At 41.0% G+C, this 17,180-nt stretch overlaps 1 protein-coding gene across 2 annotated transcripts in view; it reads right to left on the bottom strand.

Moving 5' to 3' along the window:
- NLRP4 (NLR family pyrin domain containing 4) overlaps positions 1-12,499 on the bottom strand; it is a 45,384-nt gene extending 32,885 nt beyond the window's left edge. The window contains exon 1 of one of the 2 annotated variants that reach the window (XM_054539113.1): positions 12,291-12,499. The gene's annotated coding sequence lies outside the window, so the exon portion shown is untranslated. Of the gene's footprint in view, positions 1-11,916 lie in introns of both variants that reach the window. The other variant, XM_024237165.2, reaches the window with a different exon arrangement.
- Positions 12,500-17,180: the final 4,681 nt, after the last annotated feature.

The raw sequence follows: 17,180 nt of genomic DNA, 5'->3' as shown, positions 1-17,180 counted from the left end.
TCATGTGGGTTGTACATAGAGACTTCTTTTTAAAGAATATAGTATAGCCGGGCATGGTGGCTCACACCTGTAATCCTAGCACTTTGGGAAGCCGAGGTGGGTGGATCTCAAGGTCAGGAGATCCAGACCATCTTGGCCAACATGGCGAAACCCCATCTCTACTAAAATACAAAAAATTAGCTGGATGTGGTGGTGGGTACCTGTAATCCCAGCTACTCTGGAGGCTGAGGCAGGGGAATCACTTGACCCCAGGAGGCAGAGGTTGTAGTGAGCTGAGATCATGCCACTGCACTCTAGCCTGGCAACAGAGCAAGACTCCATCTCAAATAGTATAGTATAGTATAGTATAGTATAGTATAGTACAGTACAGTACAGTATAAAAAGGGGTAGGGAATAACTTCAGAGTGGAGAAACCAGGCAGACACCTAAGCTAGGAGATCAAGGCCAACATGGGTAGCAAGTGGTAGTGATAGCATATGATATGATGGGAAGGGCACCTTTCCTCCGTGGTCTTCCTCGCCAAAGCCCCAGTCTCGCAATGAGATAAACGTCACACAAACCCAACATGAAAGATGTCCCACAAATACCTGACCAGTGCTTCTCAAAACGTTCAAGATCACTGAAAACAAGGAAATCCTGAGAGTGGTCCTAGTTTAGAGAACTCAATGGATACACAGCAATGAAACCCAGTGGGGGAATCCTAGATGAAGTCCAGGCACATAAAAAGGATATTAGGGGCCGGGTACGGTGGCTCACACCTGTAATCCCAGCACTTTGGGAGGCCGAGGCAGGCGGATCATGAGGTCAGGAGTTTGAGACCAGCCTGACCAAGATGGTGAAACCCCATCTCTACTAAAAATATAAAAAAAATTAGCCGGGCGTGGTGGCAGGTGCCTGTAATCTCAGCTACTTGGGAGGCTGAGGCAGGAGAGTCACTTGAACCCGGGAGGTGGAGGTTGCAGTGAGCTGAGATTGCACCATTGCACTCCAGCCTGGGTGACAGAGCAAGACTCCATCTCAAAAAAAAAAAAAAAAAAAAAAACGGTATTAGGTAAAAAACGGGGAAATCTGAAGAAAGAATAATCTTAGTTAATAATCTATTAATACTGGTTTATTAGTTATGACAAATGTACCATGGTAACGAAAGTGGTTACAAGAGAAATGTGGCACAGGATTTATGGGAACTCTCTGCACTATTTTTGCAAACTTTTCTGTGTCTAAAACAAGTCTAAAAATTTAAAAGATACTAAAAACATAGGGCAAATAGTTATTGATATTAGATATATAAAAATCAACACATTTTATGAATATTTATGGAATCCTACACACAAGAGAACATTCTTTTCAAGCATACGTGGAACATTCATGATAATCGATTAGCTTGTAATTATGCTCGTGATAATCAATTACGTTCTGAGCTTTAAAGGAAATCATAATTCAAAAAGAAAAAGCCAACAGTAGCAAAGTCATCTTCTTTGTCTTAAGGGCAATGAAATTAGAAATCAATAGCAAAGTCAATAAAAGGGTTAAGTTAAACAGTGGAAAATACAAATAAAGCTGTTTTATTCATGGGTGGCCATTAGGCAGAATGTTGCCCCCCCAAATAAACTAGGTAATTTGGAGAAAAATTTAAAAAAAATTTAATAGCATCTAAGATCCAAAAATTAGGGGAAAGTAGCCAGGCGCCTATAGTCCCAGCTACTCAGGAGGCTGAGGCATGAGAATCTCTTGAACCTGGAAGGTGGGGGTTACAGTGAGCCGAGATTGTGCCACTGCACTCCAGCCTGGGTGACAGAACAAGACTGTCTCAAAATAAATAAATAAATAAATAAATAAATAAATAAATAAATCCCACAAAAATTAGGGAAAATTATTAAGCAGTATTCAGAATGAGAATACGATGATGGAAAGGTGACCTTCATGGCTTCTCCCCTGGGTGCTTTTGCCAATAGTTTTAAAAAGCCTACTTTTAGTAAGATCTTAATTATAGGAACATGTATCTGAGTCTTGAGGCCACCACTGAGCAGGGCCTAAGGCAATGCTTCTCCAAGCAACATCAGCACCAACTGGCAACTTGCTATGCAAATCCCCAGGTCCTTCCCTAGACATACTAAATGCTGAGGGTAGGGCACAGCCATCTGTTAATTTTGGGCAAATAGTTAGTGATGATATTAGATATATAATATCAGTTATATATCTGTTATATAACATCAGTTATATATAATGTCAGTTGATTTTGATGCATGCCCAGGTTTGAAAACCACCGACTTAAAGAATGACTTTGGGCAAGAACATTGCTGATGCTTTGCTCTCAGACCATCTTGGAGAAGCAGGCAACTAGAGCTGGACTTTTCTTGATGTGGAGACAGTGTCAAGATCAGAGTGTACCAAAACAGAGATATAGACTAATGGAACAGAACAGAGCCCTCAGAAATAATGCTGCATATCTACAACTATCTGATCTTTGACAAACCTGACAAAAACAAGCAATGGGGAAAGGATTCCCTATTTAATAAATGGTGCTGGGAAAACTGGCTAGCCATATGTAGAAAGCTGAAACTGGATCCCTTCCTTACACCTTATACAAAAATTAATTCAAGATGGATTAAAGACTTACATGTTAGACCTAAAACCATAAAAACCCTAGAAGAAAACCTAGGCAATACCATTCAGGACATAGGCATGGGCAAGGACTTCATGTCTCAAACACCAAAAGCAATGGTGACAAAAGCCAAAATTGACAAATGGGATCTAATTAAACTAAAGAGCTTCTGCACAGCAAAAGAAGCCACCATCAGAGCGAACAAGCAACCTACAGAATGGGAGAAAATTTTTGCAACCTACTCATCTGACAAAGGGCTAATATCCAGAATCTACAATGAACTCAAATTTACAAGAAAAAAACAAACAACCCCATCAAAAAGTGGGCAAAGGATATGAACAGACACTTCTCAAAAGAAGACATTTATGCAGCCAAAAGACACATGAAAAAATGTTCATTATCACTGGCCATCAGAAAAATGCAAATCAAAACCACAATGAGATACCATCTCACACCAGTTAGAATGGCAATCATTAAAAAGTCAGGAAACAACAGGTGCTGGAGAGGATGTGGAGAAATGGGAACACTTTTACACTGTTGGTGGGACTGTAAACTAGTTCAACCATTGTGCAAGTTGGTGTGGCGATTCCTCAGGGATCTAGAACTAGAAATACCATTTGATACAGCCATCCCATTACTGGGTATATATCCAAAGGACTATAAATCATGCTGCTTTAAAGACACATGCACACGTGTGTTTATTGCGGCACTATTCACAATAGCAAAGACTTGGAACCAACCCAAATGTCCAACAACGATAGACTGGATTAAGAAAATGTGGCACATATACACCATGGAATACTATGCATCCATAAGAAATGATGAGTTCATGTCCCTTGTAGGGACATGGATGAAGTTGGAAACCATCATTCTCAGCAAACTATGGCAAGGACAAAAAAACAAACACCACATGTTCTCACTCATAGGTGGGAATTGAACAATGAGAACACATGGACACAGGAAGGGGAATATCACACACTGGGGACTGTTGTGGGGTGGGGGGAGGGGGGAGGGATAGCATTAGGAGATATACCTAATGCTAAATGACGAGTTAATGGGTGCAGCACACCAACATGGCACATGTATACATATGTAACAAACCTGCATGTTGTGCATATGTACCCTAAAACTTAAAGTATAATAATAACAATAATAAAAAAGAGTGTAGCCACTTGCCACAGGCTGAAATATTAATACCTCCTGCTCTGGGAAGAGTTCCTCTGAAAGTGAGGGGGAAGACTGCATTCAGATTTGCTACAGATGGAACTTTAAATATTCCCCCAAACACACACACACATGCACACACACACATGCACGCACTCCTCTACCACCACTACCACCACAAAAATCACCAGGGAATCTTTTCTGCATCCAATGTATGTCCCCCTGCAAAAGTTACACGCTGAAGTATGAAGCTTTTGAAAATAGCATACTCGTAGATACAATGAGTCACACTGGAGGTCACAAAGTGCAACTGAAGTCTGGGCTTGTTTGGAAATAGCATCCTTGCAGATGCAATTAGCTGTACTGGAACATGTAAGATGAGGTCATACCAAAGCAGGGTGGGCCCCCGATCCAATATAATTGGTGACCTTATTGAAAGAGGAAAATCTGGCCGGGCACAGTGGCTCACACCTGTAATCCCAGCACTTTGGGAGGCCAAGGTGGGCAGATCACCTGAGGTCAGGAGATCAAGACCAGCCTGGCCAACATGGTAAAATCCCATCTCTACCAAAAATACAAAACTTAGCCAAGTGGTGGTATGTGCCTGTCATCCCAGCTACTCAGGAGGCTGAGGCAGGAGAACTGCTTGAACCCGGGAGGTTACAGTGACCCAAGATCATGCCACTGCACTCCAGCCTGGGCAATAAAGTGAGACGCCATCTCAAAAAATAAAAAGAAAAAAGAAAGGGGAAAATCTGGACACATATGAACAGAGGGAAGAGGATATCATGCCACAGGGAAAATGCCACTTACTAACCAAAGCACATCTAAAGCAAGTAGAAGTCAATAGAGAGGAATAAACTGATTCTCCCTCACAATCTTCAGAAGGAATTACGCCTGCCAGCACCTTGATTTTGGACTTATTAGCCTTCAGAACTGTGAGACAGTAAGTTTCTATTGCTTAAGCTGTCTGTTTTGTGGTATGTTGTTACAGCAGCCCCAGGAAGCTAATACAATGTGTTAGTATCAGATTTGACAGAGATAATTAGTGGTCTGGAAGACACGTAAAGAGGAGTCATCCAAGAAGGAAGAGAAAAAGATGAAAAGCACAGAAGAGAGGACAAGAGACTGAGGATGAAAAGGGCTAACACTTGTTACTGGCTCCCCAAAAGGAGAAAAGAGACTGTGGACCAGATATAGTATGTTTTATTAGGTTGGCGCAAAAGTAATTGTGGTTTTTGCCATGAAAAATAATGCAAAAACCGCAATTACTTTTGTACCAACCTAATATAAGATTGCTACTAGGATGTTTCCTTTTATAATTTTTTTTTTAATTGAGACAGTTTCACTCTTGTTGCCCAGGCTGGAGTGCAGTGGCACAATCTTAGCTCACTGCAAACTCCACCTCCCAGGTTCAAGTGATTCTCCTGCCTCAGCCACCCAAGTAGTTGGGACTACAGGCACCCACCACCACGCCCAGCTAATTTTTGTGTTTTTAGTAGAGACAGGGTTTCACCATGTTGGCCAGGCTGGTCTCGAACTCCTGACCTCAGGAGATCCACCCGCCTCTGCCTCCCAAAGTGCTAGGATTACAGATGTGAGCCACTGTGCCTGGCCTGGATGTTTCTATTAACCAATGAAAAAAAAAATCAATCTACTAATTAAGAAGCCCAATAAAGTCCAAGAGTATAAATAACAAACCCATGCCTAGACACATTATAGGGAAACATAATGACATTAGAACATAAAGAAGTTAGACAAAAGGGAAGATCTTGAAAGCATTCCAGAGTGGGGGTAAGGCAAGGGGAGGGCAATAATTTATTTGAAAGGTTGTGCCATTATGTTGACAGCTGACCTGATCAGATGCTACAGAAAGAAGAAACTAAAGAAGCAACCATGCAAGGTGCTCAAAACAAATAGCTGCTGACTCAAGTCTAACCAGAATAAAATAATCTTTAAGAAATAAGGCTGGGCACGGTGGCTCACGCCTGTAATCCCAGCACTTTGGGAGGCCAAAGTGGGCGGATCACAAGGTCAGGAGATCGAGACCATCCTGGCTAACACGGTGAAACCCCGTCTCTACTAAAAATACAAAAAATTAGCCAGGCGTGGTGGCGGGCACCTGTAGTTCCAGCTACTGGGGAGGCTGAGGCAGGAGAATGGCGTGAACCCAGGAGGCAGAGCTTGCAGTGAGCCAAGATCATGCCTCTGCTTTCCAGCCTGGGTGATAGAGCAAGACTCCATCTCAAAAATAAAAATAAAATAAAAAGAAATAAAAATAGACATTTGCAGACAAATGACAAATTTTCTAACAGAAGACTTACACTACAGGAAATTTTGAAAATTGACCATTGGAGAGAAGGAAAATTATTCCAGGTGAAAATTAAGAGATGTCACAGTCAATTAGAAGAAAAGTTGCTTTATAGAGTCAGTCTTGTGAGACAGAAAATAGAATTAAAATTTATCACAGCTAGCATGTAAATCTAAAAAAAAAAAGAGAAAAACGACATCAAGTGCTCCAATGTTCTTCTCCAGGAAGATGACAGAAGTAAAAAATTTGATATGAAATTCTGATAAGCCCACTGATAGAATTCTGATATAACCATAAAAAAGTTTGTCTGCCAAAGTAAATAGAGAAGAGGAAAAATGACAAACTAAACCAAAAAATAAAGAAGGACAGGAATAGGAACCTAGAACAGATAGGGTAAATAAAAAAGTGATGGTCGATTCAAACTCTTATTAGTAATTACACAGAATAATTGCCTCAGTGGTACAGCGGCAAAGATGGTGAGACTAAATACAAAAACCAAATACTTGCTCTTTAAAGAGGTAACTTAGAATGAAAAACGAAAGTTGAAAGACTAAACATGCAAATTTGAACCTAAAAAAATCTGGGGTAACTCATCCCAGTTAGAATGGCTAAAGAAAATAACAAATGTTGGCAAGGATGCAGAGAAAAGGCAACTCTTATACACCATTGGTAGGAATGTAAGTTAGCAGAACCACTATGGAAAACAGTATAGAGGTTTCTAAAAAAATTAATAGAACCTACCATATAACCCAGTAATTCTACTGCTGGGTATATATCTCTTTAAAAAAGGAAATTCATATGTCAAAGAGATATCTTTACTTCCATGTCTATTGCAGTACCTTTTTTTTCTTGAGACAGAGTCTCGCACTATCACCCAGGCTGGAGTGCAGTGGTACGATCTCGGCTCACTGCAACCTCTGCCTCCCGGGTTCACACCATTCTCCTGCCTCAGCTTCCCAAGTATCTGGGACTACAGGTGCCTGCCACCATGCCCGGCTAACTTTTTTTTGTATTTTTAATAGAGACGGGGTTTCACCATGTTAGCCAGGATGGTCTCGATCTCCTGACCTCGTGATCCGCCTGCCTCAGCCTCCCAAAGTGCTGGGATTACAGGCGTGAGCCACCGCACCCGGCCTGCAGCACTATTAGTGATAACCAAGATATAGAAACAACCTAAGTGCCTATCAATAAATGAATGCATAAAGAAAATGTGGTATATATACTCAATGGAATATTAGCCATAAAAAATAATGAAATCTTGCCATTTGTGGCAACCTGGATGAACGTGGAGGACATGAGGTAAAATAAGACAGGCACAGAAAGAAAACTACCATATGATCTCATTTATATGGGGAATCTAAAAAGATGAACTTATAGAAGTAGAGAGTAGAATACTGGTTACTAGAGGCTGGGGAAGGGATGGGAGAGTAACAGGAGACCAGGAGCGATTGGTCAACAGGCATGCTTACAGTTAGAAAGAGCAAGTTCTAGTGTTCTCTTACACATTAGGGTAACTAAAGCAAATAATAGTGTGGTGGATATTTCAAAATAGCTAGAAGATTTTGAGTATCACTACAAAGAAATGTGTCTAAACAAACAGATATGATAATTATCCTGACTGGATCATCATACAATGGATATATGCATCCAAACATCACACTGTACCCCATAAATATGTACAATTATATGTCAATTTAAAAAATTTTTAAATGGGAAATCTGAACAAAATAGCGTGTCATGCATACGTAAGGTATGATAACCAGCCTTACTCACCAAACTCTTTATCCATTCCATTTATTGCACGACTTGAATCAGAAGCAAAAGATCTTAAATTATTTCGGGCTTTTAAAAAATCTGTTGTAATAATATTGATATCAGAAGAGCAGACCCCAAGCCAAAACAATGGTGACAAATCTAGATGCTGCATAACCACAGGGCTCAAATTACCAGGAAGAGAGAACAATTATAATCATACATGCAACAATAACACGGCCTTAAAATATACCAATGGTCAGCCGGGTGCGGTGGCTCACGCCTAGAATCCCAACACTTTGGGAGGCCGAGGTGGGCGGATCACAAGGTCAGGAGATCTAGATCAGCCTGGCTAACATGGCAAAACCCCGTCTCTACTAAAAATACCAAAAAATAAAAAATAATAAATTAGTCAGGCGTGGTGGCAGGCACCTGTAATCCCAGCTACTCGGGAGGCTGAGGCAGGAGAATTGCTTGAATCCGGGAGGCGGAGGTTGCAGTGAGCTGAGATGGCACAACTGCATTCCAGCCTGGGCAACAGAGCAAGACTCTGTCTCAAAAAGAAAAAAGAAAAAAATATATATATACACACACACACACACACACACACATATACATATACATATGTCTATATACACACACACACACCCCCCCCCCCCACAATGGTCAGCACTATAAGAAGAATTAGGTAAGTCCCTAATCATAGCAGGATATTTTATCAATTTGTTCCAGCAATTAAATAAACAAGTTAAAAAGAAAATAAAGGACTTAAAGACAATGGAAAAATTTTATCTTGTGGACACAGGCCTTTTCATTCAATAAATGGAAAAAACACATTAAGATAGACGAATCATCTACCAATGTCAGCTATATACTGATCCTCAGAGCAAGCTTCAACATATTTCAAATAATATAAGTTACACAGAATATTCTGATCATAATTTATGTCAGAAATTTACAATGAAATGAAGGACATTCCAAAATTAAGAAACATACTTCTAAGTAAGCTATGAATAAAGAGAAAATACCGGATATAAGTTTTTGAACTGAATATTTAATGTTGCATACGAAGTGAGTGAAATACAGCTAAATCAGGAGCTGGAAAAATGTGCTACTTCAAAGGCATAAGGAAGGTTGAAAATTCATAAGCTAATTATACATTTAGATAAAAAGCAAAACACACCAAAAGAAAGTAGAAAAAATAATCGATGAAACAAAAATTAAAATACAAGACTGTCAAAAGTAGATTCTTTGAAAATACAAACTGGATAACCCCCAAGAAGTCTGATGAATAAGAAGACTTGAGCAACTAATACCACAAACAGAGAGGAGACACCACTTCATATCCTACAGATATCAAAAATTGAGACTATTACCATTTTTATGCGAATAAAACTGATAATTTTGTTCAAATATATAAATTCTTAGAAAATGACAACTTTCATCTATTTTGTGCGTGTGAAGTTTTGAAAGCTTTTTTTTTTTTTAAACTCTTCCCCCACAGAAGACTTCAGGCTCGAACATCTTCATCAGCAAATTATGTCAAAATTTAAATAAAAATTATTTTTCCAGAATCTAAGAGAGAGCACGTGTGTGGGTGTGTATGTGTGTGTGAGAGCATGAGCATGTGCGTATGTGTGTGTGAAAGACAGCACACACACACACTCTCAAACTGAGGCATAGGTTAGATAATGAAAACAGGTTTACATCATCCTCAGCAAATTAACACAGGAACAGGAAACCAAACACTGCATGTTCTCACACATAAGTGGGAGTTGAACAATGAGAACATAAACGGACACAGGGAGGGGAACATCACACACTGGTGTCCGTGGGTGGGGGGGCTGGAAAGGGGAGGGAGAGCATTAGGACAAATACCTAATGCATGTGGGGCTTAAAACCTAGATGACTGGTTGACAGGTGCAGCAAACCACCATGCCACATGTATACCTATGTAACAAATCTGCACATTCAGCACATGTATCTCAGAACTTAAATTTAAAAAAAGAAAAAAAAAAAAAAACAGGCTTAGTGTAAGAATTTCCACGTTCGGTCCACTTGTGAAAACAGATGCAAAAATTAAAAAGTCCATTAAGTGTAAGATCTGTACATTAGATAATATCATTCTATTAATGTCCTGTTTTTTATATAGTGTGGTTATCAAAAGAGCTTACTTTTATTTTTATTTTTAGAACATAAACCCTGAAGCATTTAGGGTAAAGTATTAGATGTAAATTTGTACAATGTGTACAAATCTTGAACAGATCAGGAAAAATACTTATATAAGAGTAGAGGGACACCATATAAGGTAAACTTTTAACATTTGGTGATCCTAAGGATATATTATTGAAGCTGTTCTCTAAGCGTAAAATCACATCATTTTTTTCTTCTAATAGTGTACTAGCTTCCTTGGGCTGGCATGACAACGTACCACAAACTAGGTAACTTAAAACAGAAACCCACTGTCTCATGGTTCTGGAACCTAGATGTCCAAAATCAAAGTGTTGGCAGGGTGGTGCTCTCTCTGAAACCCAGGGGAACCCTTCCTTGCCTCTTACTGGCTTCTGTGGTTTGCTGGCAACCTGTGTCATTCTTTGGTTTGCATCTATGTAATTCCATTCTGACTTTGTCACACGCCATTCTGCTTGCCTCTACCTTCATGTGGCCATTTTCTCTAAGACGGAGTTTCACTCTTGTTGCCCAGGCTGGAGTGCAATGGCGCAATCTTGGCTCACTGCAACCTCCGCCTCCCAGGTTCAAGCAATCCTCCTGCCTCAGCCTCCCCAGTAGCTGGGATTACAGGCATATGCCACCACACTTGGCTAATTTTTTGTATTTCACCATGTTGGTAAGGCTGGTCTCGAACCCCCAACCTCAGGTGATCCACCTGCCTCGTCCTCCCAAAGTGTTGGGATTACAGGCGTGAGCCATTGTACCCAGCTTTGTGGCCATTTTCCCCCTTTCTTTTTTTTGGAGACGGAGTCTCGCTCCGTCACCCAGGCTGGAGTGCAATGGTGCAATCTCGGCCCACTGCAATCTCTACCTCCCGGGTTCAAGCGATTCTCCTGCCTCAGCCTCCTGAGTAGCTGAGATTACAGGCACCTGCCACCACACCCAGCTGATTTTTGTATTTTTAGTAGAGACAGGGTTTCACCATGTTGGCCAAACTGGTCTTAAACTCCTGACCTCAGGTGATCCACCCACCTCAACCTCCCAAAGTGCTGGTGTTACAGGCATGAGCCACCACGCCCGGCCGCATGTGGCCATTTTCATAAGGACATTAAGTTAGGGGGCCCACCCACTCCAGTATGGCCTCGTCTTAACTAATTACATCTGCAACAACTTTATTTCGTCACCCTATAAAGGGGTTAGGACTTTAGTTTTTGTTTTTTGTGTGTGTTTTTAGGGTTGGGACACAATTCAACCCTTAACAGTAAAAACCAACTTTTATTGATATAGAAAGATAGATATTCTTTCTATATAGGTTTATTTCATAGTCTAACTAAAGAAATGGCATAATTGGAGAAGGGGGATGAAAAGAGGTTGGCTAATGGATACCAAATTACACCTGGAGGTAGGAATGGGTGCTGGTGTTCTGTAGCACGGTAGGTTGAATATAGTTAATATCTTATTGTGTATTTTCGAGGGTTTTTCTAACTTTTATTTTAGGTTCAGGGGTACATGTACACCGGTTATGTAGGTAAACTCGTGTCACAGGGGTTTGGTGTACAGTTTTTCATCTCCCAGGTACTAAGAATAGGAACCCATAGCTATCGTTTCCTGACCCTCTCCCTCCTCTCACCTGAGGAGAGGATTCTGAATGTTCCTAACACAAAGAAATGATACACGTATGAGGAGAAGGATATGCTAATTACCCTGATTTAATGATACGTATACATGTACCAACACATCTCTCTGCATCTCATAAATACACACGATTAGTATGAGTCAACTAAAAGTGTGATTTTCTTTTTAAATCACATCCTGGAATTATAGTATCAAAGATGTTTCTGCCCTAGGTCAGAGAGTAAGCTCACAAGAGCAGAGTGGGCTTGGGTCTCACCGTTCATGGGAAGTCCCCCCTTACCTCATCCCTGTCTATGTTCTCCAGCTTCTCCTACATGTTTGTGTCAACAGAGATGAAGAATCTAATAAGAACATTCCCAACCTCGAAGCTCCAAGGTCTCCCTTCGTGACGAGTCTCCCCCACCTCCACTCCCCATTCTTCTCCCAGGTCTCAGGCTCAACTGGGAGGCACCTTATAAACACAGGGCGTTCATCTACCCCACTAACTGGAGAGAAGGAAAACGCTGGGTAAATAGAATGAAGAGGCCTGGCTGTGATCGATCAGCCTCAAGAAAGGAGACAGGGTAAAAGGGAGAAAGAAAACGAAGACCCAAAGTAACCCAGGAAATCAGCAGACAGAAGAGAAGCACAGCCCAGCACAACGCGCTGACTCACCGCTCCACGCCTTCCTGGTCCTTAATGATTGGCGGCTGGAAGCGGGAAGAAAAGATCCGTGGTGCCATTTGATTGGCCAATGAATTGCTCCCTTGCCATTGGCTCAGAGGGCTTTTGATGAACAGATCCAGAAAATATGTGAAGTGAAACGCCCACCGCCCATTGAGGGGCTGTTCTAGACCTTTGCTCCTGGTGTCGTATAGAGCGGGGGATATTTCAGGCTGAGGTTCCTATTTAGAATTCCCAGGGCTCACGGCTGCAGGGATGCTCCTCCAGTCTCTCCAAAATGGTTCATTTGGAGAGTTGGGGTGACTCTGTTCATAATTTAAATGCTTAATTCCTTCCTACATGCTAAACTCCTTGAAGAATGTTCGTGTGGCACAACATCCTTCTGCCGTAACTAAACCTGTCGTGCAAGAAGAAATTATTAATTATTGTTAGATACGGTCTCACCCTGTCGCCCAGGCTGGAGTGCAGTGGCGTCATCTCGGCCCACTGTAACCTCCACCTCCTGGGTTCAAGAGATTCTCCTGCCTCAGCCTCCTGAGTAGCTGGGATTACAGATGCACACCACCATGTCCGGCTAATTTTTGTATTTTCAGTAGAGAAAGGGTTTCACTATGTTGGCCAGGCTGGTCTCGAATCCTTGACCTCAAGTGATCTGCCCGCCTCGGCCTCCCAAAGTGCTGGGATTACAGGCATGAGCCACTGTGCCTGGCCTCGGCTAGTTTTTATATTTTCAGTAGAGACAGGGTTTCACCATGTTGGCCAGGCTGGTCTCGAACCCTTGACCTCAAGTGATCTGCCCGCCTCGGCCTCCCAAAGTGCTGGGATTACAGGCATGAGCCACTGTGCCTGGCCTGCAAGAAGAACTTAGTGGATATCGGCTACTGTCTTTCTGCGTAGGCAGAACAGGCGCTAAGTTTTTTAGACACAAGGTCGAGATTTCATCATTGGGCATGGTTTTCCTGCTATTCCAGCTTCCCTACAATCATTACAGTCATCTTCTGAGTTCACACCAAACCTCAGTGTCCTAGGAGCTATCCTTTTACAATCACCATTTTACTTCCTCCTTATAAGAATCCTGAATTCATTGTTATGATGATGATGATCCTGGTTTTGAAATATACACATCAAGGAGTGTAGAGAAACATAATGAAAACTTTAAGGAATTACTGTAATCATAACACAAGTCTCTGTGGTCCAGAACCTAGATTGAGAAGCAAACATGACGGGGACCTTTGCAGACTCATGTAGCCATAACAGCATGCCTGTTCCATCCTCAGGGGTTCCCACCAAAGTGAATTTCCAGTTGTGAAGTGAACTTCATTCCCTTCAACTTTCTTTTTATTTTTCCAGGTGATATATGTTCCCCTAAGAGATATGTTTTGTTTTCCTCATTTTCGAATTATAGTGTATCATTCTGTGACTTGATTCTTTTCACTTATTATGTTTTTGAGATTAATCAATGCTAATTTGTTTTAGCTGCGGTTCATTTCTAGGTCTTGCCTCACAGTATTTAAATGTATGAATAGGTCACCATTTAATGATCCATTCTGTCAGTGACAGGTGGTTGGGTGGTTTCTCAGTTTTTGCCAATATGAACAATGCTGTTTTGAACCTTCTTGCATGCATCTGTGAGCCCACAGGACTTTTGGGTTACCTGAGTGGAATGGCTGAGTCCCTGAGGCACAGGTGACTTCAGTTGCCTCTTCACAAGTGGTTTCACCAATTACATTAGCATCAGGCACAGGTGAATATCCCCATAGCTGCACCTTACTGCCTACTGCTGATGTTGTTGACATTTTAAAGTAGTCACCAAATATTGGTTGGAAAAAGTATTTTGTTGTTTTCATTTGCTTTTATGTGATTATTAATATACTTGAACATCATTCTCATGTTTGTGAGCCATTTGTTGCCTCTTTTGTGAAATACCTTTTCATTGTTTTCCTTGTATTTCTATTGGTTGTTTCCTGTTTTTATTTGCATGAAGAAGTGCTTTACATATTCTGAAAGAGTGGTTTGGTCAGTTATGTGTGATGCACGTATTTTCATATATCTCCTCCCAGTTTGTGGTTTGTAGCTTTTGTTATATAAGAACCATTCACTGAACAGTTTTTATTTTAAATGAAATCAAGTTGATCAAAATGTACTTTATGTTTTATAAATGTGAGGTGTTGTTGACAAAAATCATTCCCTACTCCAACTCATGAAGCTATCTAATATTGCCTTTTAAAATATGATAGAGTTTTGAATTTCACACAGAAGTATTAAGTCACTTGTAATTATTTTTCTCTAAGGTAGGGAGAAGGGATCCATTTTTTTTTCCATTTAAATACAAATGGCACCAGCTCCATTTAATGAATAGTTCACCTACGCCACTGCCCAGCAATCTGTTATAAACCAGCTTTTCATATTTGCCTACATTGGTTTCTGGGTTCTGTGTTTTGTTTCACTATTCATTTGTTCATCCATGTGCCAACAAGGTTTTTTTTTTTTTTTTTTTTGAGACAGAATCGCTCTGTCGCCCAGGCTGAAGTGCAGTGGCATGATCTCGGCTCACTGCAAGCTCTGCCTCCCGGGCTCAAGTAATTCTCCTGCCTCAGCCTCCCGAGTAGCTGGGACTACAGGCGCCTGCCACCGCACCCGGCTAATTTTTTTGTATTTTTGGTAGAGACAGGGGTTTCACTGTGTTAGCCAGGATGGTCTCAATCTCCTGACCTTGTGATCTGCCCGCCTCGGCCTCCCAAAGTGCTGGGATTACAGGCATAAGCCACCACCCCCGGCCAACCAATAAGTCTTAATTACCATAGTTTTTAAATTAAATCTTTATAGGGTAGGTCCAACTCAATCATCATTCCCACCTCCCACCCACCTATGTGCTTCAGGCATCTCTTGGCTTGTACTAGTCCCTTCTGTTTTCCACATACATTTCAGAATTATATTTTGATACGAAAATTTCTATTGGGATTTTATTGTTTTACTGAATATAAAGGTCTATTTGGGAGCATATTAACATCTTCATAATAATAACTCCTGTACAAGAATGTAATGTTATCCTTCATTTTTAAGGATTTTGTATATGGCAATAACATTGTATATCACATTCAATAAGATTTACAATCTCTTATAAGAATTATTTCTAGTTTATATTTTTCTTGGAACTGCACGTGGCATCCTTTAAAATTTTAAATTCCAATTAGTTTTTTTTTAGAGAAATACAATCATATTTGTATGTTGATTTATATTCACCAAAGCTGCTTTGAATCCTAACAATTTATCAATAGATTTAAGGGGAGAGAGTTTGCATGGATATTCAAATTATCTCCAATATGATCATTTCGCCTCTTTCTTCCAGATCCATTGTCTTGTCCCAGTGAACAGGTGCAGTTTGTTGAAATAAGAGGGGTGACGGAGGCTTTGTTTGTCTTGTGTCTTATTGTAAAAGGTATTCTTTCATCATTTTCCCATCCATTATGAGATTTTTGGTTGCTCTTGCTTTTTTGGAACCCTTTACTGGGTGAAGGAAATTATTTTATTTCCTAATTTACAAAGATACATCTAAAAGCATGAATAGATATAGACTCTTTTATATTTCCCCTTTTGCACCTATGAAGATACCCCTATTTTTCTTTAATCTGTCCAATATGAGGAACTATATTTATCAGTTATACCCAGAGCATACTCCCTCCTGACTGAAGCAGATACCTGCGCGTAGGAGTGAGTTATCAGTCGTCATTAAAGGTCTCCAGGTGATTCCAATAGGTGGCCAAGATGGGCCCCCTGGGTGGAGGATCTAGGACGTGCCTCCGCAAATTATATCACCTGTTAAACATGCCTTTGGTTGCATTCGTTCTACAAATATTTATGGCCTCCCTCAGATTTGAAAGGATCCTTGCCAGGTGGTGATACAGACTAGACAGCGTATTCCCCTCATGGAGCTTATTGTATAGATGGTTATCCGAAATTGAGATTCTGGGTGGAGAACTTCTTTCCCCCGGCACTGCCTAAATCAATTGTTCTGGAGGTTCTTGGTCAGACGCCCCATGAGCTCCAGCATCATAAACGGGGTGTGGACTGTCTTCTAATCAGCAGACCCTGTTTAGTCCTGGGTGGAGAAAGACAGTTGGGGCATCTGGGCAGAAACACGCAGGTGCAGCAGTATTTCCCCTCCATCGCGAAGATCATCAAGAACCCACCTTGGCCAATCAAGAGAGGAGTCAGCTGGCTAATCACGGGGCAGGCACCGCCTTTTTCTTCCCGCTTCCTGGCTTGTTTGTTTTTGACCAGCCAAGGAGACCTGGTGGCAGGGTTGGTGAGTTACCTTTCTGGCCGATTTGTTTCTTTGGATTTTAAGGTCTTTTTTTATTATGTTACATTGGTTCTTTAGCTTTCTCTTTGGTTAGGAGCTGGAAATAATATGATGGGGGAATAAAATGACTAAAGTTACTAAGGGCAGGCCAAGCTGTGTTACCATTTTCAAGTTCACATGAGTAAATTTGTGTCATGCTTTTTTTTTTTTTTTTGCAAACTTATTTAAGTTGACAGACAAAATTGCATGTATTGTGTGCAGCATGATGTTTTGAAGTGTATGTGCGTTGTGGGTGGAGTGTTTAAACCTAGCTAACTCATCATCATAGCCTTATGGATGCTATTCTTCCACATGATGCATAAAGTGTTAGAGATGAAAAGAATGTTTTTATTTTTATTTATTTATTTTGAGACAGAGTCTCGCTCTGTCGCCCAGGCTGGAGTGTAGTGGCGCGATCTCAGCTCACTGCAAGCTCTGCCTCCTGGGTTCAGGCGACTCTCCCACCTCAGACTCCCAAGTAGCAGGAATGACAGGCACATGCCACCATATCTAGCTAATGTTTGTATTTTTAGTAGAGA

This window comes from Pongo abelii, chromosome 20, assembly GCF_028885655.2.
Source record: "Pongo abelii isolate AG06213 chromosome 20, NHGRI_mPonAbe1-v2.0_pri, whole genome shotgun sequence".
NCBI classification, from domain to species: Eukaryota; Metazoa; Chordata; class Mammalia; order Primates; family Hominidae; genus Pongo; species Pongo abelii.
The sequence above is the reverse complement of the archived record's forward strand: the minus strand, read 5'-3'. Positions and strand labels throughout refer to the sequence as shown.